This window comes from Arachis hypogaea, chromosome 9 (assembly GCF_003086295.3).
Source record: "Arachis hypogaea cultivar Tifrunner chromosome 9, arahy.Tifrunner.gnm2.J5K5, whole genome shotgun sequence".
NCBI classification, from domain to species: domain Eukaryota; kingdom Viridiplantae; phylum Streptophyta; class Magnoliopsida; order Fabales; family Fabaceae; genus Arachis; species Arachis hypogaea.
In genome coordinates this window covers 76,905,775-76,927,592 of record NC_092044.1, presented here as the reverse complement: position 1 = coordinate 76,927,592, position 21,818 = coordinate 76,905,775, and the positions used below count along the sequence as shown (strand labels likewise).

Genomic DNA, 21,818 nt, shown 5'->3' with positions numbered 1-21,818 from the left:
GAGAGATTATGTTGACTTGCTGAGTCAACACTTTGTTCTGAGCCAATATGGTATTCAGAGCATCAATTTCAAGAACTTCCTTCCTCTGAGGCATCCCACTATTCACGAAATTCCTCTCAGAAGTGTACATGAATTGGTTATTTGCAACCATGTCAATAAGTTCTTGAGCTTCTGCAGGTGTTTTCTTTAGGTGAATGGATCCACCTGCAGAACGGTCCAATGACATCTTGGAAAACTCAGATAGACCATAATAGAATATATCTAATATGGTCCATTCTAAAAACATGTCAGAAGGACACTTTTTGGTCATCTGCTTGTATCTTTCCCAAGCTTCATAGAGGGATTCACCATCTTTTTGTTTGAAGGTCTGAACATCCACTCTAAGCTTGCTCAGCTTTTGAGGAGGAAAGAATTTATCCAAGAAGGCCGTGACCAGCTTATCCCAAGAGTCCAGGCTATCTTTAGGTTGTGAGTCCAACCATGTTCTAGCTCTGTCTCTTACAGTAAAAGGGAAAAGTATGAGCCTGTAGACTTCAGGATCTACTTCATTCGTCTTAACAGTCTCACAAATCTGCAAGAACTCAGTTAAAAACTGATAGGGATCTTCTGATGGAAGTCCATGAAACTTGCAGTTCTGTTGCATTAAAGCAACTAATTGAGGTTTCAACTCAAAATTGTTTGCTCCAATGGCAGGAATTGAGATGCTTCTTCTATCAAATTTGGACGTTGGTTTAGTGAAATCACCAAGCATCCTTCTTGCATTATTGTTGTTGGGTTCGGCTGTCATTTCCTTCTCTTGTTCAAAAACTTTAGAAAGGTTGTCTCTGGATTGTTGTAATTTAGCTTCTCTTAGTTTCCTCTTCAGAGTCCTTTCAGGTTCAGGATCAACTTCAACAAGAGTGCCTTTTTCCTTGTTCCTGCTCATATGAAAGAAAAGAGAACAAGAAAAGAAGAGGAATCCTTTATGTCACAGTAAAGAGGATCCTTATTGTTAGTAGAAGAAGAAAGGGAATAGGAGTGAAGAAGAATGAATAGTCTAAATAAAGGGTAAAGGTAGGGGAAGTGATTTAAGATGAAGAGAGGTAAAGAGAGGTGTTAGTAAATAAAGAAATAAATAGAAGAAGATGAGAGAGAGAATTCAAAAATGAACTTAATGATTTTCGAAAATTAAAGATGGGATAAGATTAAAATTAAAATTTAAAACAATTAGTTAATTTAAAAAGAATTTTGAAAAAGAAATGAAATATTTTTGAAAATTAGAGAGGAAAAAGTAGTTAGGTGGTTTTGAAAAAGATAAGAAACAAACAAAAAGTCAAATAGTTAGTTGAAGAAGATATTAAAATCAAATTTGAAAAGATAAGAAGATAAGAAGTTAGATAAGATATTTTGAAATCAAATTTTTGAAAAAGATAAAATTTTGAAAAATATATGATAAAAAGATAAGATAAGAAGATATGATAAAAAGATAGGATTGAAAAAGATTTAATTTTTAAAATTAAAATTAATTACTTAACTAACAAGAAACTAAAAGATATGGTTCTAGAATTTAAAGATTGAACCTTTCTTAACAAGAAAGTAACAAACTTCAAATTTTTTAATCAATCATATTAATTGTTAGCATAATTTCGAAAATTTGAAATAAAATTAAGAAAAAGATTTTGAAAAATATTTTAAAGAATTTTCGAAAATTAATAAGAAAAATAAAAAAGATTTAATTTTTGAAAAAGTTTTAAAAAGATAAGATTTTTAAAATTGAAAATTTGACTTGACTTGTAAGAAACAACTAATTTTAAAAGTTTTTGACTAAGTCAACTCAAATTTTTGAAAATTATGAGAAAATTAAGGAAAAGATATTTTTTATTTTTAAATTTTTAATGATGAGAGAGAAAAACACAATTATGACCCAAAACATGAAAATTTTGGATCAAAACCAATTATGCATGCAAGAACACTATGAATGTTAAGATGAACACCAAGAACACTTTGAAGATCATGATGAACATCAAGAACATATTTTTGAAAATTTTTTGATGCAAAGAAAACATGCAAGACACCAAACTTAGAATTCTTTAATTCATGGACACTATGATGCAAAAATGCATATGAAAAACAACATACAACACAAAACAAGAAAACATCAAGATCAAACAAGAAGACTTGTCAAGAACAACTTGAAGATCATGAAGAACACCATGAATGCATGAATTTTCGAAAAATGCAAAAAAAATTTTTAAAGCATGCAATTGACACCAAACTTAAAAATTGACTCAAGACTCAAACAAGAAACACAAAATATTTTTGGTTTTTATGATTTTATGATTTTTTTGTATTTTTATTATTTTTTTCGAAAATTATATTTTTGAAAAACAAAAATAAAGAAAAAATTTTTGAAAGATTTTTGAAAACTTTTTTGTAAGGAAAATAAAAAGAAAATTACCTAATCTGAGCAACAAGATGAACCGTCAGTTGTCCATACTCGAACAATCACCGGCAACGGCGCCAAAAACTTGGTGGACGAAATTATGATCATCAACAATGGCTCCAAAGACTTGGTGCTCTCAAACATGAATCACACTTTGTCACAACTCCGTACAACTAACCAGCAAGTGTATTGGGTCGTCCAAGTAATACCTTACGTGAGTAAGGGTCGATCCCACAGAGATTGTTGGTATGAAGCAAGCTATGGTCACCTTGTAAATCTCAGTCAGGCGGATTCAAATTGATTGTGGTTTTTGGAAAATATAAAGAGATACTTAATTAAATAATAAAGGATAGAAATACTTATGTAATTTCATTAGAGGGAATTTCAGATAAGTGTTTGGAGATGCTTGTCCCTGTTGGATCTCTGCTTTCCTACTGCCTTCCTTCAATCTTTGTCACTCCTTTCAATGGCAAGCTGTATGTAGGGCATCACCGTTGTCAATGGCTACATCCCATCCTCTAAGTGAAAATGGTCCAAATGCTCTGTCACAGCACGGGTAATCATCTGTCGGTTCTCGATCATGTTCGAATAAAATCCCTTGATCCTTTTGCGTCTGTCACTAACGCCCAACAATCGCGAGTTTGAAGCTCGTCACAGTCATTCAATCCCGGAATCCTACTCGGAATACCACAGACAAGGTTAGACTTTCCGGATTCCCATGAATGCCGCCATCAATTCTAACTTATACAATGAAGATTCTGATCAAGGAATCCAAGAGATATGCGCCCGGTCTAAGGTAGAACGGAAGTGGTTGTCAGTCACGCGCGTTCATAAGTGAGAATGATGATTGTCACGGATCATCACATTCATCAAGTTGAAGTGCAACGAATATCTTAGAACAGGAATAAATCGAATTGGATAGAAAATAGTAGTAATTGCATTAAAACATGAGGTACAGCAGAGCTCCACACCCTTAATCTATGGTGTGTAGAAACTCCACCGTTGAAAATACATAAGTGATGAAGGTCCAGGCATTGCCGAATGGCCAGCCCCCAGGTCTAAGAACTAAATGTCCAAAGATGTGGTCAAAAGATCAAAAATACAATCAAAGACCTCTAATAAACTAGTAAAAAGTTCTATTTATACTAAACTAGCTACTAGGGTTTACAGAGGTAGGTAATTGATGCATAAATTCACTTCCGGGGCCCACTTGGTGTGTGCTTGGGCTGAGCTTGATCTATCCACGAGCTGAGACTTCTCTTGGAGTTGAACGCCAAGTTGTAACGTGTTTTGGGCGTTCAACTCTGGTTCGTGACGTGTTTCTGGCGTTTGACTCCAGAATGCAGCATGGAACTGGCGTTGAGCACCAGTTTACGTCATCAAATCTCGAATAAAGTATGGACTATTATATATTGCTGGAAAGCTCTGGATGTCGACTTTCTAACGCCGTTGAGAGAGCACAATTTGGAGTTCTGTAGCTCCAGAAAATCCATTTTGAGTGCAGGGAAGTCAGATTCCAACAACATCAGTAGTCCTTTGTCAGCCTCTTATCAGAGTTTTGCTCAGGTCCCTCAATTTCAGCCAGAAAATACCTGAAATCACAAAAAAACACACAAACTCATAGTAAAGTCCTGAAATGTGAATTTAGCATAAAAACTAATGAAAACATCCCTAAAAGTAACTAGATCATAGTAAAAACTTCCTAAAAACAATGCCAAAAAGCGTATAAATTATCCGCTCATCAGTGTCACGGATCATCACATTCATCATGTTGAAGTGAAATGAATATCTTAGAACAAGAATAAGCTAAATTGAACAGAAAATAGTAGTAATTGCATTAAAACTCGAGGTACAGCAGAGCTCCACACCCTTAATCTATGGTGTGTAGAAAATGCACCGTTAAAAATACATAAGTGATGGTCCAGGCATGGCCGAATGGCCAGCCCCCATATACATGATCAAAGGATCATAAGGTAATCTAATAATAATCCAAAGATGTCTAATACAATAGTAATATGTCCTATTTTTACTAGACTAGTTACTAGGGTTTACAAAAATAAGTCTAAATGCAGAAATCCACTTCCAGGGCCCACCTTGGTGTGTGCTTGGGCAGAGCTTGAGCTTTACATGTGCAGAGACTTCAGAGCTTTACGCCAAGTTGTAACTTGTTTTTGGCGTTTAACTCTGGTTTGTGACGTGTTTCTGGCATTTGACTCTAGAATGCAGCATGGAACTGGCGTTTAACGCCAGTTTGCGTCATCTTGATTCGATTAAAGTATGGATTATTATATATTTCTAGAAAGCTCTAGATATCTAATTTCCAACGCCGTTGAGAGCGCGTGATTTGAAGTTTTGTAGCTCCAGAAAATCCATTTCGAGTGCAGGGAGGTCAGAATCTAACAACATCAGCAGTCCTTTGTCAGCCTTCTATCAGAGTTTTGCTCAGGTCCCTCAATTTCAGCCAGAAAATACCTGAAATCACAGAAAAACAAACAAACTCATAGTAAAGTCCAGAAATGTGAATTTTGCATAAAAACTAATGAAAACATTGATGGATGGGAATTTGTCTCTCAACAAATTTCCTTTGGCAAGTATACCGAATTGTCGTCAAGTAAAAACTCACAATAGAGTGAGGTCAAATCCCATAGGGATTGATTGGTCAAGCAATTTTAATTGGAAGAATTATCTAGTTGAGCTAAGCAGAAAGTGAATATAGAATTGCAGAAAATTAAATGGCAGGAAAGTAAATGACAAAAAATAAAGTGCAGAATCTTAAATGGGGAATTAGGGTGATTAGCATGAAAGTAAATAACAGAAAGTAAGGAGAATGGGTAAGATCAGAAATGGGGAAGTCATTGGGTTCAGGAGGTGTTGCATTCTCCGGATTAAGTTCATTCTCATCTCTTCCGCAATCAATGCATTCATTGATCTCCTTGGCAATCTTAAGTGATTGAATCCCAATTCCTTGGCAATCCAATCTCTCTAAACTTGAACAATTGCCCAATTCCTTGATTTAATTGCTCACGAGAAGAGATGAGGTATGGTCACTGATTATACCACATGTATTTCCAAATGAAAGTGTTGGTAGGGTTACATGTCACTATACCCATCCAAACCCCAATTTGGTCCAACATGAGAAAGCATTTCTAGCATGATCTCCTCATCCCTTTTCCAAGCCTCAGAGGAGATCCAGTTATGGAGAGTTTCTTTCCCAAGATAACAATCCAATTAGATGAAGATCAAAATCTTTCTAGTAAGATCAAGAGAAAAGAAAGAAGAAGAATAATGAAAACTATGATTGATCCATCAAATTACAACAGAGCTCCCTAACCCAATGAAAGGGGTTTAGTTGTTCATAGCTCTGGAAAATGGAAATGAAGAAGAAGAAAGATACATTCTAACTCTAGAAGTTGCAGAAAAGTAAAATATACAGAATGTAGTTTTCTCTAATGTGCCAATCTCTCTTCTAGTTTAAAACTACTCCTATATATACTACTCTTCTTGGTCTTCTAGTCAATTCTGCAAGTCTTGGATATGGGCCTTTAATCTTAAGTTGAAGCAGTTGGGAATCTTCAGTGGGCTCAGCTTTAGTTGCAGAGAGAAAGTGATGTAAGCATGGAGTTTGGCTTGGGGCGTTAATGGCGTTAACGCTGAGTGACATTATGGGTTCGAGAACGTTAGTGGCAATCACTTTTCTCACTAACGTTCCACCACATGGCCCACGTTAACTCCAACGTTAGTGGTACTAACGTGACCACTAACGTTGCCTTACAAACCTTCGCAAGCGTTATTGGGACTCACCTTTCCCAATAACGTTGCCTTGTGCCCCTAGTTCCCACGTTAGAGCTCACGTTAACTAAGTTAACGTGGTTATGTCTCATCTTCGCAAGCGTTATTGGGAGTCACCTTTCCCAATAACGTTGCCTTGTGCCCCTAGTCATCACGTTAAAGCTCACATTAACTAAGTTAACGTGGCTCTTAACGTGGTTATGAATGCCATCTCAACGTTAGTGACAAAGGTGAGTGTCACTAATGTTGGCTCATCAACTTCAACTCCACGTTAACTTTCACGTTAGTGGTCTTAACGTGACCACTAACGTGGGCAATGCAAGCTTGATCCAACATTAGTGACAAAGGTGAGTGTCACTAACGTTGGCATTGTTCCTCTCTTCCACGTTAGAGTCCACGTTAACTTAGTTAACGTGGCTCTTAATGTGGTTCATTGCCACATCTTGGAGTGTTAGTGGTGATCACAATTACCACTAACGTTGGAGTCTTTTTTGTCTCAACGTTAACTACCACATTAATGTAGTTAACGTGGCAATTAACGTGGCTCATGATGGCTTCGAGGGCATTACTGGTGTCCACTTTTCTCATTAACGCTGCAGGCTTATCCCTATTCCACATTAGTACCTACGTTAACTAGGTTAACGTGGATGCTAACGTGGCTCTTCCTTGCTTCCTTTGTCCTGAAATTACAGAAATAAAGTGCATCAAAGCTCTAATCCGAGTCATGAAATCATGCATTATCCAATCTAACATTCATTCCTTGCATAATTCTCATGAAATAATGTAAAATTCGCAATATTTGTCTAAATCAAGATGTAAGTATTCTTTTATCTAAAACTTTCTTATTTCATAAGAAAATGCGTGAAACTACACTAAAACAGTAAAGAAAAGGTCAATGAAACTGGCCTAGATGCCCTGGCATCATAACACCAAACTTAAAGCTTGCTTGTCCCTAAACAAGTACTGAAACATGAATGATGAATGAAAAGGCAAGAGGAATGAATCATTATTGTGGAAGTCAAATCCTTAGTTTTATGGAGTTTCATGCATAGCAACTTAGGTTCGTTCCTTTACCAGGTTTCAAACCTTTATCATGTCCTTGAACACTTGCTTGTTTACATCCCCTGAGACTTCCTAGTTATTGATCCTTCCTTCTTTTGTTTTCTTAAGATTTACTGCATTCTTCCTTTGGCTAAGTGCTCTGTAAGAGGGCGACTCTTTATGATAAGCTTTCAGTCAGCACTCCCGAACCAGTTGGTTCAAGGTGCTAGGTGTTAAGACACCCCTAAGGACTTACTCCCTCAAGTCTCTTTCCCTCATACATACACACCACAGGCACATGGTTTGTTATTTTTCTTTCTTGAGACCTTGGTGTCCAGCACCTCTTTGGGTTACTAAGTGTTCTGTAGCAAGGGTTACTCTTGATAGTAGACTTTCAGCTGATAATCCTGAGTTAGTTAACCCAAGTTATCAAGTGATAAGGCACTCCTGAGAGCTTATTCATCCAAGTATATCCCCTATAATGAGCACCATAGACACATGCCTCCATCTTAAAACCCTTGGTGCCTAGCATTATTTCTTATTATGTTCTCTTCCCTTTTTTTTATTGCTCTTTTTATTTTCTTATTGGGATCTTATTATCTAGTTAGTCTCATAGGATGTGTTTCAAGCATAAGATTCATGATAGATAGTTGCCTTCTTTCCTTGTTGGTGAACCAACTTAGCTAACTAATCTTCCTACCACAAACATATAGAATTCACTTCACAAAATAACTCCACTCTTGTTTTTCATATCATTTCTTTTCATTTGGCTTAAGGGACAAACATACAAGTAAGCAAGATGAAGTTGAAAATCAGGGACACTAGACTAGTAATCATAGACTTTAACAACAATGAAACTTAAATGCAGAATTGAAAATCCTAAACTACTATGGAACCATGTTCTATTTCATACATGATTTTCCTTATTTAAAGCTTGAAAAGGTAGAGAACAAGGGAGAACTCCTACTTCCGCTCTAAACATTATAATGCAACAGATTTTAGTGCAATACAACCTCTTATTGATATCTTATTTCTTTTTCGTCAGCATCCTTCCTGCCTTTTGGATGTAGATGTTTTAAGAGATTGATTGAATTCTTGAGGGAAATTGAGTGGAAGTTGTTTGTCCTCCCAAACACTTGAGATCTCGTTAGCCTGCATGTATGCTTAAAAGTTCTTGGAATTCAATTGGTGTGTGAACACCAAACTTAGTTTCCTGCCTACTGAAAATAGATTAAATTCATGCAAGGAACCTCATGTGCTTTTATTGAGCAATTGACTACAAAACAGACATTAAACTATTGTTAGGTGGTTTCCTGATTGGTTGGAGCTAGTAACTAGTCAATCCAAGGGTTCAGATGTGTTCCTTAACATACTCCTTGATGGAGTACCAGCTTAGAATCACACATTCACCTTTGGATTGCTATGGTGTGGAACACCAAACTTAGCTCCTTGTAATATAGAGAAGCCACTTCACCCTTTTATTAAACTATTAGGAAGAAAAAAATTACCTTTGGTTGGGTTGCCTCCCAACAAAGCACTTTTTTAATGTCGCTAGCTCGACAGTTGCTTCCTTAGTTGAGATGGTACTTCAGTTTGGGGCCCTCCCCTATGTTGCCTAGGTAGTGTTTAAGTCTTTGTCCATTCACTGTGAACGTCCTCTTTGAATCTTCCTCCATGATCTCTATATGTCCATAAGGTGAGACGTTTGTGACAAGAAAGGGTCTTGACCACCTTGATTTGAGTTTTCCAGGGAATAGTCTCAGTTTGGAGTTGTAGAGGAGTACTTGTTGCCCTTCTTCGAAGCTCCTTAGAGCCAGTTTGAGGTCATGCTTCCTCTTTGCTTTTTCCTTATAGATCTTGGTGTTTTCAGAGGCTTGAGACCTAAATTCCTCCAGTTCTTGCAACTGCAGAATTCTTTTCTCACCAGCAGCAATGCTATCAAGGTTCAGCAGTTTGAGAGCCCAAAAGGCTTTGTTCGCCAACTCCAGAGGTAAATGACATGCTTTTCCATATACCAGTTGATATGGGGACATTCCTATTGGTGTTTTGAAGGCTGTCCTGTATGCCCAAAGAGCGTCATCCAGTTTTTTTGACTAGTCCTTTCTGGATGCTCCCACAGTCTTTTCTAAGATCCTCTTTAACTCTCTGTTGGTTATCTCAGTTTGCCCTTTGTTTGGGGGTGATAAGGTGTAGCAACCTTATGTTTCACCCCATATCTCATGAGGAGGGCTTCTAGGGGTCTGTTACAAAAATGGGTTCCTCCATCACTGATAAGGGCTCGTGGGACTCCAAACCGGCTGAAGATATTTTTCCTGAGAAAGTTCATGACCACCTTGTTGTCATTTGTTGGGGTTGCAATAGCTTCCACCCACTTAGATACATAATCTACTGCTACTAGGATGTATTTGTTTGAATATGAAGTTGGGAAGGGTCCCATGAAATCGATTCCCCACACATCAAACAATTCGAGCTCTAGGATAAAGTTTTGTGGCATTTCATTTTTCTTGGGTAGATTTCCATCCCTTTGGCACTCATTGCAGCCCTTCACTAGCTCTTTTGCATCCTTGAAAAGAGTGGGTCAGAAGAACCCACACTGCAATACCTTGGCTGCAGTTCTTTCTCCTCTGAAGTGACCCCCATAGCAAGAGCCATGGCAATTCCATAGGACTTCTCATCCTTCTTCTTCTGAAATGCACCTTCTAAGAATCCCATCTGAGCACTTCTTGAAAAGATATGGCTCATCCCACACGAAATACTTAGCATCATTAATGAGTTTTCTTCTTTGGTATTTGTTGATTCTTGGGGGTAGATCTCCAGTTGCATTGAAATTTGCAATGTTTGCAAACCAGGGTGCCTTGTGAACCAGCATTAATTGTTCATCTGGAAAGAACTCATTTACACTTGCTTCGTGTGTGCTGCTTTTCTCACAAGGGATTCTAGACAGATGATCTGCCACTTTGTTCTCCACTCCCTTCTTGTCTCTGATTTCAATATTAAATTCCTGCAACAACAAAATCCACCTTATAAATCTTGTTTTTGAATCCTGCTTAGCAAACAGATACTTAAGTGCTGTGTGATCAGTGAAAATAATTACTTTAGATCCAATAAGGTATGATCTAAACTTGTCAAATGCAAAAACCACTGCCAACAATTTCTTTTCAGTGGTGGTGTAATTTTTTTGGGTGTCATTAAGGACTTTGCTGGCATAGTATATGACATGCACCAAATTGTCTTTCCTCTTTCCTAACACTGCTCCCACTACAAAGTCTGATGCGTCACACATCAGCTCAAATGGTAGGTTCCAATCAGGTGGGGCAATGATAGGGGTTGAGGGTAGTTTCTTTTTCAAATTTTCAAATGCTAGCATGCGTCCCTGATCAAATACAAATGGGGTGTCTGAAACAAGAAGATTAATCAGGGGCTTGGCTATTTTTGAAAAGTCTTTTATAAATCTTCTGTAAAAGCCAGCATGCCCGAGAAAGCTTCTAATTGCCTTGACATCGCTAGGTGGAGGTAGTTTTTCAATTAGTTCAAATTTAGCTCTGTCCACCTCAATGCCTTGTTTAGAAACCTTATGACCGAGAACTATTCCTTCTGTCACCATGAGGTGACATTTTTCCCAGTTCAGGATCAAGTTGGTTTCTTGGCATCATTTTAATACTAAGCCGAGGTTATTCAGGAAATCAGGGAATGAATCCCCAAACACTGAAAAGTCGTCCATGAAGCCTTCTATGAACTTTTCTACCATATCTAAGAAAATAGAAAGCATGCAGCGTTGAAAGGTTGCAGGCGCATTGCATAGCCCAAATGGCATGCGCCTGTAAGCAAACACTCCATATGGACAAGTAAATGATGTTTTTTCCTGATCTCTTGGATCAACCACTATTTGGTTATATCCTGAATAACCATCTAGGAAGTAGTAGTAAGCCTGTCTTGCAAGTCTTTCCAGCATCTGATCCATAAAGGGGAGTGGGAAGTGATCTTTTCTTGTGGATGCGTTGAGTTTTCTGTAGTCAATGCACATTCTCCATCCCGTGATAGTTCTTGTAGGTATGAGCTCATTCCTTTCGTTAGGCACCACTGTGATTCCTCCTTTCTTCGAAACTACTTGAACGGGACTCACCCATGGGTAGTCAGAGATTGGGTAGATTACCCCTACTTGCCACAGCTTCATGACTTCCTTCTGTAGTACCTCTTTCATGGCTGGATTTAATCTCCTTTGGGGTTGAATGGAAGATTTAGAATCATCTTCCAGCAGTATCTTATGCATGCATATGGCTGAACTAATCCCCTTCAAGTCAGCCAGAGTCTACCCAATGGCATCCTTATGCTTTTGCAACACTTGCAGTAATTCCTCCTCTTGTTCTTGGCTGAGAGCTGAGTTTATGATTACTGGAAAGCTTCTGTTTTCTCCCAGGTATGCATATTTGAGGGTCAGTGGCAATTCCTTCAGTTCAAGTTTGGGTGCTTCTTTCTCTTCATTCTTTCCTTCTAGTGTCCCCTGGTCATGAACCTCAGCTGTTGCTACCTCTTCGCTCAATGTTGATTCATCTTCTTCTGTTAGCTCCTCAATTTCTTCCTCCTCCAGAGTTTTTTGTAATATAGCTTCCATTGAATCCAACTGCATACACTCTCCTAATGAGTCTTGTGGGTAACTCATGGCCTTGAACACACTGAAGATCATTTTATCATCATGCAATCTAAGAGTAAGTTCACCCTTTTGGACGTCAATAATGGCTCCGGCAGTGGCTGGTGCACGAAATTGTGATCATCAATGGCGCCATTAACATGGTACGCACAATTGCAATCTTAACTCTTTATCACAACTTCGCACAACTAACCAGCAAGTGCACTGGGTCGTCCAAGTAATAAACCTTACGCGAGTAAGGGTCGATCCCACGGAGATTGTTGGTATGAAGCAAGCTATGGTCATCCTGTAAATCTCAGTCAGGCAGATTCAAATGGTTATGGATGATTTATGAATAAAACATAAAGATAAAGATAGAGATACTTATGTAATTCATTGGTAAGAATTTCAGACAAGCGTATGGAGATGCTTTGTCCCTTCCATCTCTCTGCTTTCCTACTGTCTTCATCCAATCATTCTTACTCCTTTCCATGGCAAGCTGTATGTAGGGTTTCACCGTTGTCAGTGGCTACCTCCCATCCTCTCAGTGAAAATGTTCAACGCACCCTGTCACGGCACGGCTAATCATCTGTCGGTTCTCAATCAGGTTGGAATAGAATCCAGTGATTCTTTTGCGTCTGTCACTAATGCCCAGCCTTCAGGAGTTTGAAGCTCGTCACAGTCATTCAATCATTGAATCCTACTCAGAATACCACAGACAAGGTTTAGACCTTCCGGATTCTCTTGAATGCCGCCATCAATTCTAGCTTATACCACGAAGATTCCGATCAAGGGATCCAAGAGATAAACATTCAAGCCTTGTTTGCTTGTAGAACAGAAGTGGTTGTCAGGCACTCGTTCATAAGTGAGAATGATGATGAGTGTCACATAATCATCACATTCATCATGTTCTTGGGTGCAAATGAATATCTTAGAACAAGAATAAGCTGAATTGAATAGAAGAACAATAGTAATTGCATTAATACTCGAGGTACAGCAGAGCTCCACACCTTAATCTATGGTGTGTAGAAACTCCACCATTGAAAATACATAAGAACAAGGTCTAGGCATGGCCGAATGGCCAGCCTCCCATGATCTAAGAACTAGACGTCCAAAGATGATCAAAAGATCTAAATTGATCCAAAGATGAAAATACAATAGCAAAAGGTCCTATTTGTAGAGAACTAGTAGCCTAGGGTTTACAGAAATGAGTAAATGACATAAAAATCCACTTCCGGGCCCACTTGGTGTGTGCTTGGGCTGAGCATTGAAGCATTTTTGTGTAGAGACTTCTCTTGGAGTTAAACGCCAGCTTTTGTGCCAGTTTGGGCGTTTAACTCCCATTCTTGTGCCAGTTTCGGCGTTTAACGCCGGGCAGTTTTGAGCTGATTTGGAACGCCGGTTTGGGCCATCAAATCTCGAGCAAAGTATAGACTATTATACATTGCTGGAAAGTCCAGGATGTCTACTTTCCAACGCCGTTGAGAGCGCGCCAATTGGGCTTCAGTAGCTCCAGAAAATACCTGAAATCACAGAAAAACACACAAAATCATAGTAAAGTCCAGAAAAGTGAATTTTAACTAAAAACTAATAGAAATATACTAAAAACTAACTAAAACATACTAAAAACATACTAAAAACAATGCCAAAAAGCGTACAAATTATCCGCTCATCACAACACCAAACTTAAATTGTTGCTTGTCCCCAAGCAACTGGAAATCAAATAAGATAAAGAGAAGAGAATTTGCAATGAATTCCAAAAACATCTATGAAGATCAGTATTAATAAGATGAGCGGGGCTTTTAGCTTTTTGCCTCTGAATAGTTTTGGCATCTCACTCTATCCTTTGAAATTCAGAATGATTGGCTTCTATAGGAACTCAGAATCCAGATAGTGTTATTGATTCTCCTAGCTAAGTATGATGATTCTTGAACACAGCTACTTTATGAGTCTTGGCCGTAGCCCAAAGCACTTTGTCTTCCAGTATTACCACCGGATACATACATGCCACAGACACATAATTGGGTGAACCTTTTCAGATTGTGACTCAGCTTTGCTAGAGTCCCCAATTAGAGGTGTCCAGGGTTCTTAAGCACACTCTTTTTGCCTTGGATCACAACTTTATTTTTTTCTTTTCTCTCTTTTTCTCTTTCTCCTTTTTTTTTTGTATTCACTGCTTTTTCTTGCTTCAGGAATCATTTTTATGATTTTTCAGATCCTCAGTAACATGTCTCTTTTTTCATCATTCTTTCAAGAGCCAACCATTCATGAACAACAAATTCAAAAGACATATGCACTGTTTAATCATACATTCAGAAAACAAAAATATTGCCACCACATCAAAATAATTAATCTGTTATAAAATTTAAAATTTATGCAATTCTTCTCTTTTTCAATTAAGAACATTTTTCATTCAAGAAAGGTGATGGATTCATAGGACATTCATAACTTTAAGGCATAGACACTAAGACACTAATGATCATGAGACACAAACATAGATAAACATAAGCATGAAAATTCGAAAAACAGAGAAGTAAAGAACAAAGAGATTAAAGAACGGGTCCACCTTAGTGATGGCGGCTTGTTCTTCCTCTTGAAGATCTTATGGAGTGCTTGAGCTCCTCAATGTCTCTTCCTTGTCTTTGTTGCTCCTCTCTCATGTTTCTTTGATCTTCTCTAATTTCATGGAGGAGGATGGAATGTTCTTGGTGCTCCACCCTTAGTTGTCCCATGTTGGAACTTAATTCTCCTAGGGAGGTATTGATTTGCTCCCAATAGTTTTGTGGAGGAAGGTGCATCCCTTGAGGCATCTCAGGGATTTCATGATGAGTGGGATCTCTTGTTTGCTCCATCCTTTTCTTAGTGATGGGCTTGTCCTCATCAATGAGGATGTCTCCTTCTATGTCAATTCCAACTGAATAACAGAGGTGACAAATGAGATGAGGAAAGGCTAACCTTGCCAAGGTAGAGGACTTGTCCGCCACCTTATAAAGTTCTTGGGCTATAACCTCATGAACTTCTACTTCCTCTCCAATCATGATGCTATGAATCATGATGGCCCGGTCTAGAGTAACTTCAGACCGGTTGCTAGTGGGAATGATTGAGCATTGGATAAACTCCAACCATCCCCTAGCTACGGGCTTGAGGTCATGCCTTCTCAATTGAACCGGCTTTCCTCTTGAATCCCTCTTCCATTGGGCGCCCTCTTCACAAATGACTGTGAGGACTTGGTCCAACCTTTGATCAAAGTTGACCCTTCTAGTGTAAGGGTGTTCATCTCCTTGCATCATGGGCAAGTTGAATGCCAACCTTACATTTTCCGGACTAAAATCTAAGTATTTCCCCCGAACCATTGTAAGCCAATTCTTTGAATCCGGGTTCACACTTTGATCATGGTTCTTGGTGATCCATGCATTGGCATAGAACTCTTGAACCATTAAGATTGCGACTTGTTGAATGGGGTTGGTAAGAACTTCCCAACCTCTTCTTCGGATCTCATGTCGGATCTCCGGATATTCACTCTTTTTGAGTTTGAAAGGGACCTCGGGGATCACCTTCTTCAAGGCCACAACTTCATAGAAGTGGTCTTGATGCACCCTTGAGATGAATCTCTCCATCTCCCATGACTCGGAGGTGAGAGCTTTTGCCTTCCCTTTCCTCTTTCTAGAGGTTTCTCCAGCCTTGGATGCCATAAATGGTTATGGAAAAATAAAAAGCAATGCTTTTACCATACCAAACTTAAAAGATTTGCTCGTCCTCGAGCAAAAGAAGAAAGAAGAGAGTAGAAGAAGAAGAAATAGAGGATATGGAGATGGCTTTGTGGTTCGGCCAAAGGGGGAGAAGTAGTGTTTAGGTTGTGTGAAAATGAAGGAGTGAAGATAGGTTTATATAGGGGTGGAAAGAGGGGTAGGGTTCGGTTATGGGAGGGTGGGTTTGGGAGGGAAAGTGGTTTGAATTTGAATGGTGAGGTAGGTGAGGTTTTATGAAGGATGGATGTGGGTGGTGAAGAGAAAGATGGGATTTGATAGGTGAGGGGTTTTTGGGGAAGAGGTGTTGAGGTGATTGGTGAATGGGTGAAGAAGAAGAGAGAGGGTGGTGGGGTAGGTGGGGATCCATTGGGGTCCACAGATCCTGAGGTGTCAAGGAAAAGTCATCCCTGCACCAAGTGGCGAGCAAAAATGCTCTTCATGCCAATTTTGGCGTTAAACGCCGGGCTGGTGCCCATTTCTAGCGTTTAACGCCAGCTTCTTGCCCTTTCCTGGCGTTTAATGCCAGTCTGGTGCCCCTTTCTGGCGTTAAACGCCCAGAATAGTGCCAGACTGGGCGTTAAACGCCTATTTGCTACCCTTACTAGCGTTTAAACGCTAGCAAGGTCTTCCTCCAGGGTGTGCTATTTTTCTTTCTGTTTTTCATTCTGTTTTTGCTTTTTCAATTGATTTTGTGACTTCTCATGATCATCAACCTACAGAAAATATAAAATAACAAAGGAAAATAGATAAAATATAACATTGGGTTGCCTCCCAACAAGCGCCTCTTTAATGTCAGTAGCTTGACAGTGGGCTCTCATGGAGCCTCAAAGATACTCAGAGCAATGTTGGAACCTCCCAACACCAAACTTAGAGTTTGAATGTGGGGGTTCAACACCAAACTTAGAATTTGGTTGTGGCCTCCCAACACCAAACTTAGAGTTTGACTGTGGGGGCTCTGTTTGACTCTGTTTTGAGAGAAGCTCTTCATGCTTCCTCTCCATGGTGACAAAGGGATATCCTTGAGCCTTAAGCACAAAGGATTTTTCATTCACTTGAATGATCAATTCTCCTCTGTCCACATCAATCACAGCCTTTGCTGTGGCTAGGAAGGGTCTGCCAAGGATGATGGATTCATCCATGCACTTCCCAGTCTCTAGGACTATGAAATCAGCAGGGATGTAATGGTCTTTAACCTTTACCAGAACATCCTCTACAAGCCCATAAGCTTGTTTTCTTGAATTGTCTGCCATCTCTAGTGAGATTCTTGCAGCTTGTACCTCAAAGATCCCTAGCTTCTCCATTACAGAGAGAGGCATGAGGTTTACACTTGACCCTAAGTCACACAGAGCCTTCTTAAAGGTCATGGTGCCTATGGTACAAGGTATTGAAAACTTCCCAGGATCTTGTCTCTTTTGAGGTAATCTCTGCCTAGACAAGTCATCCAGTTCTTTGGTGAGCAAAGGAAGTTCGTTCTCCCAAGTCTCATTACCAAATAACTTGTCATTTAGCTTCATGATTGCTCCAAGGTATTTAGCAACTTTCTCTTCAGTGACATACTCATCCTCTTCAGAGGAAGAATACTCATCAGAGCTCATGAATGGCAGAAGTAAATCCATTGGAATCTCTATGGTCTTAATGTGAGCCTCAGATTCCCATGGTTCCTCATTAGGGAACTCATTGGAGGCCAGTGGACGTCCATTGAGGTCTTCTTCAGTGGCGCTCACTGCCTCTTCATCCTCTCCAAGTTCGGCCATGTTGATGGCCTTACATTCTCCTTTTGGATTCTCTTATGTATTGCTTGGAAGAGTACTAGGAGGGAGTTCAGTAATTTTCTTGCTCAGCTGTCCCACTTCTGCCTCCAAGTTTCAGATGGAGGACCTTGTTTCAGTAATGAAACTTTGAGTGGTTTTGATTAGATCAGAGACCATGGTTGCTAAGTCAGAGTGGCCCTGCTTAGAATTCTCTGTCTGTTGCTGAGAAGATGATGGAAAAGGCTTGCCATTCCTAAACCTGTTTCTTCCACCATTATTGTTGTTGAAACCTTGTTGAGGTCTCTGTTGATCCTTCCATGAGAGATTTGGATGATTTCTCCATGAAGAATTATAGGTGTTTCCATAGGGTTCTCCCATGTAATTCACCTCTTCCATTGAAGGGTTCTCAGGATCATAAGCTTCTTCTTCAGATGAAGCGTCCTTAGTACTGCCTGGTGCAGCTTGCATTCCAGAGAGACTTTGAGAAATCAAATTGACTTGCTGAGTCAATATCTTGTTCTGAGCCAATATGGTATTCAGAGTATCAACCTCAAGAACTCCTTTCTTCTGATTCGTCCCATTGTTCACAGGATTCCTTTCAGAAGTGTACACGAATTGGTTATTTGCAACCATTTCAATTAGTTCTTGAGCTTCTGCAGGCGTCTTCTTCAGATGAAGAGATCCTCCAGCAGAGCTATCCAATGACATATTGGATAGTTCAGAGAGACCATCATAGAAAATACCTATGATGCTCCATTCAGAAAGCATGCAGAGGGATACTTTCTGATTAATTGTTTGTATCTTTCCCAAGCTTCATAGAGGGATTCACCTTCCTTCTGTCTGAAGGTTTGGACTTCCACTCTAAGCTTACTCAATTTTTGAGGTGGAAAAAACTTTGCCAAGAAGGCATTGACTAGCTTTTCCCAAGAGTTCAGGCTTTCTTTAGGTTGTGAGTCCAACCATATCCTAGCTCTGTCTCTTACAGCAAAAGGGAATAGCATAAGTCTGTAGACCTCAGGGTCAACCCCATTAGTATTGACAGTGTCACAGATTTGCAAGAACTCAGCTAAAAACTGATGAGGATCTTCCAATGGAAGTCCATGAAACTTGCAATTCTATTGCATTAGAGAAACTAATTGAGGCTTAAGCTCAAAGTTGTTTGCTCCAATGGCAGGGATAGAGATGCTTCTCCCATAGAAGTCGGGAGTAGGTGCAGTAAAGTCACCCAGCACCTTCCTTGCATTGTTGGCATTGTTGTTGTTTTCGGCTGCCATGTCTTCTTCTTTGAAGATTTCTGTTAGGTCCTCTACAAAGAATTATGCTTTAGCTTCTCTTAGCTTTCGCTTCAAGGTCCTTTCAGGTTCAGGGTCAGCCTCAACAAGAATGCTTTTGTCTTTGCTCCTGCTCATATGAAAGAGAAGAGAACAAGAAAGTATGGAATCCTCTATGTCACAGTATAGAGATTCCTTGAGGTGTCAGAGGAAAAGAAAAATAGAAGGAGAGGTAGAAGAATTCGAACTTATCAAAGGAGATGGAGTTCGAATTGTTCCTTGAGGAATAGTATTAGTCCATAAATAGAAGGATGTGAAAAGAGGGGAAGAAATTTTTAAAAATAAATTAAAAAGATTTTAAAAACATTTTGAAAAATACTAATTGATTTTCGAAAACCAAGAGTGGAAAAGAAATCAAGTGATTTTTGAAAAAGATTTTGAAATTAGAAATCAAAAAGATATGATTGAGAACTATTTTGAAAAAGATATGATTAAGAAGATATGATTGAAAAGTTATGGTTTTAAAAAGATGTGATTGAGAAGATATGATTTGAAAAACAATTTAAAAAAGATTTGATTTTAAAAATTAATGACTTGGCTAGCAAGAAAAGATATGATTCAAACATTAAACCTTTCTCAACAAAAAAGGCAACATACTTGAATTGTTGAATCAAATAATTAATTGTTAGCAAGTATTTTTGAAAATAGAAAGAAATTGATTTTGAAAACATATGATTGAAAAGATATGATCTGAAAAAGATTTGATTTTGAAAAATTTTGAAAACCCGAAAAAAAATTTGAATTAAAAACAAAATCTTCCCTCTTGTGCCATCCTGGTGTTAAATGCCCAGAATGGTGCACATTCTGGCGTTTAACGCCCAAAACTCACCCCTTTTGGGCGTTAAACGCCTAGCCAGGCACCCTGGCTGGCGTTTAAACGCCAGTTTTCCTTCTTCACTGGGCGTTTTTAACGCCCAGCTTTTTCTGTGTAATTCCTCTGTAGTATGTTCTGAATCTTCAATTCTCTGTATTATTGACTTGAAAAGACACAAATTAAAAAATATTTTTGGATTTTTAATAATGAGAAATAATCAAAATGAAACTAAGATCAAATAAACAATGCATGAAAGACACCAAACTTAGAAGTTTGTATACTACTGACACTGACAAGTTGAGAATGCATATGAGAAACAACAAAACACTCAAGACAAGAGAATTTAAAGATCAGAGCAAGGAAATCATCAAGAACAACTTGAAGATCAATGAAGACACATGATAAATGCAAGAAGAACAGAAACATGCAATTGACACCAAACTTAAAATGAGACACTAGACTCAAACAAGAAATATTTTTGGTTTTTTATGATTTTGTAATTTTTTTGGATTTTCTGAAAATTATATGGAGAAGAAAATAAAGAGATTCAAAATTTTTAATAAGAATTCCAGGAATCATGCAATGTTAGTCTAAAGCTTTAGTCTAAAGGAATTAGACATGGCTAGCCAAGCTTCAGCAGGACATTGCATTCAAGAGCTAAATTGATGAAGATCAATCAGCTTTGGTGATGATAAGAACATCACCTTGAAACACTAGAATTCATTCTTAAAAACTCTGAAAAATACCTAATCTAAGCAACAAGATGAACCGTCAGTTGTTCAAACTCAAACAATCCCCGGCAACGGTGCCAAAAACTTGGTGCACGAAATTCTGATCATCAATGGCGCCATCAACATGGTACGCACAATTGCAATCTCAACTCTTTATCACAACATCGCACAACTAACCAGCAAGTGCAATGGGTCGTCCAAGTAATAAACCTTACGCGAGTAAAGGTCGATCCCACGAAGATTGTTGGTATGAAGCAAGCTATGGTCATCCTGTAAATCTCAGTCAGGTAGATTCAAATGGTTATGGATGATTTATGAATAAAACATAAAGATAAAGATAGAGATACTTATGTAATTCATTGGTAAGAATTTCAGACAAGCGTATGGAGATGCTTTGTCCCTTCCGTCTCTCTGCTTTCCTACTGTCTTCATCCAATCCTTCTTACTCCTTTCCATGGCAAGCTGTATGTAGGGTTTCACCGTTGTTAGTGGCTACCTCCCATCCTCTCAGTGAAAATGTTCAACGCACCCTGTCACGGCACGGCTAATCATCTGTCGATTCTCAATCAGGTTGGAATAGAATCCAGTAATTCTTTTGCGTCTGTCACTAACGCCCAGTCTTCAGGAGTTTGAAGCTCGTCACAGTCATTCAATCATTGAATCCTACTCAGAATACCACAGACAAGGTTTAGGCCTTCTGGATTCTCTTGAATGCCGCCATCAATTCTAGCTTATACCACGAAGATTCCGATCAAGGGATCCAAGAGATAAACATTCAAGCCTTGTTTGCTTGTAGAACAGAAGTGGTTGTCAGGCACTCGTTCATAAGTGAGAATGATGATGAGTGTCACATAATCATCACATTCATCATGTTCTTGGGTGCAAATGAATATCTTAGAACAAGAATAAGCTGAATTGAATAGAAGAACAATAGTAATTGCATTAATACTCGAGGTACAGCAGAGCTCCACACCTTAATCTATGGTGTGTAGAAACTCCACCATTGAAAATACATAAGAACAAGGTCTAGGCATGGCCGAATGGCCAGCCTCCCATGATCTAAGAACTAGACGTCCAAAGATGATCAAAAGATCTAAATTGATCCAAAGATGAAAATACAATAGCAAAAGGTCCTATTTGTAGAGAACTAGTAGCCTAGGGTTTACAGAAATGAGTAAATGACATAAAAATCCACTTCCGGGCCCACTTGGTGTGTGCTTGGGCTGAGCATTGAAGCATTTTTGTGTAGAGACTTCTCTTGGAGTTAAACGCCAGCTTTTGTGCCAGTTTGGGCGTTTAACTCCCATTCTTGTGCCAGTTCCGGCGTTTAACGCCGGGCAGTTTTGAGCTGATTTGGGATGCCGGTTTGGGCCATCAAATCTCAGATAAAGTATGAACTATTATACATTTCTGGAAAGCCCAGGATGTCTACTTTCCAACGCCGTTGAGAGCGCGCCAATTGGGCTTCTGCAGCTCCAGATAATCCACTTCGAGTGCAGAGAGGTCAGAATCCAACAGCATTTGTGGTCCTTTTCAGCCTCTGAATCAGATTTTTGCTCAAGT

General features: G+C 38.9%; 2 non-coding genes across 2 annotated transcripts; both read left to right on the top strand.

The window, feature by feature from the left end:
* The first annotated feature begins 284 nt into the window (after positions 1–284).
* Positions 285–388, top strand: LOC112714122 (small nucleolar RNA R71). Its single transcript, XR_003159077.1, has one exon. It is a non-coding gene; the product is annotated as a small nucleolar RNA R71 (small nucleolar RNA).
* A 17,753-nt stretch (positions 389–18,141) lies between these two features.
* LOC112713173 (small nucleolar RNA R71) lies at positions 18,142–18,248 on the top strand. The gene has a single exon (XR_003158147.1). It is a non-coding gene; the product is annotated as a small nucleolar RNA R71 (small nucleolar RNA).
* The last annotated feature ends 3,570 nt before the right edge of the window (positions 18,249–21,818 follow it).